Below are 649 nucleotides of genomic sequence, written 5' to 3' on the forward strand. Positions count from 1 at the left end.
GTGCTTGCTTTGGCAGCACGTATACTAAGATTGGAATGCTACAGAGAAAATTAGTGTGGTCCCTGTGCAAGGATGACATGCAACTTCATGAAGTGTTGAATATTTGTAGTTTAAAATCTTTTTAAAAAGTTATTATAGACTATAGTCACCCTGTTGTGCTATCAAATGGTAGGTCTTATTTATTCTATTTTTTGTACCCATTAACCTTCCCCACCTTCCCACAGCTCCCAACTACCCTTCCCAGCCTCTGATAACCATCCTTGTACTATGTTTATGAGCTTAATTGTTTTGATTTTTAGATACCACAAATAAGTGAGAACATGCGATGTTTATCTTTCTGTGTCTGTATTACTTCACTTAACATAATGATCTCCAGTTCTATTCATGTTGTTGCAAATGACAGAATCTCATTCTTTTTTATGGCTGAATAGTGCTCCATTGTGTGCTTTATGTTGACTTTATAACATCTTTGCTTATTTTTCTCAGAAGAAAGTGCTGTTTCCTTACAATCATGTCTATTTTTATTTTTAAAATTGGTATTGTCACTTTCAAATAGGGAGACAAATATTATTTCTCAGGCATCCGTGATCCTATCTTAAGTGTTCAAATTTTGTGAACACTTTGGATTTTTGCTCTCACAAAGTTGAAT

The 649-nt window shown here is 34.2% G+C and overlaps 1 non-coding gene across 1 annotated transcript; it reads left to right on the forward strand.

Moving 5' to 3' along the window:
- On the forward strand, positions 1 to 107 carry LOC116812305 (U6 spliceosomal RNA). The gene has a single exon (XR_004370618.1). It is a non-coding gene; the product is annotated as a U6 spliceosomal RNA (small nuclear RNA).
- The last annotated feature ends 542 nt before the right edge of the window (positions 108 to 649 follow it).

Source organism: Hylobates moloch, unplaced genomic scaffold (assembly GCF_009828535.3).
Source record: "Hylobates moloch isolate HMO894 unplaced genomic scaffold, HMol_V3 SCAFFOLD_7, whole genome shotgun sequence".
NCBI classification, from domain to species: Eukaryota; Metazoa; Chordata; class Mammalia; order Primates; family Hylobatidae; genus Hylobates; species Hylobates moloch.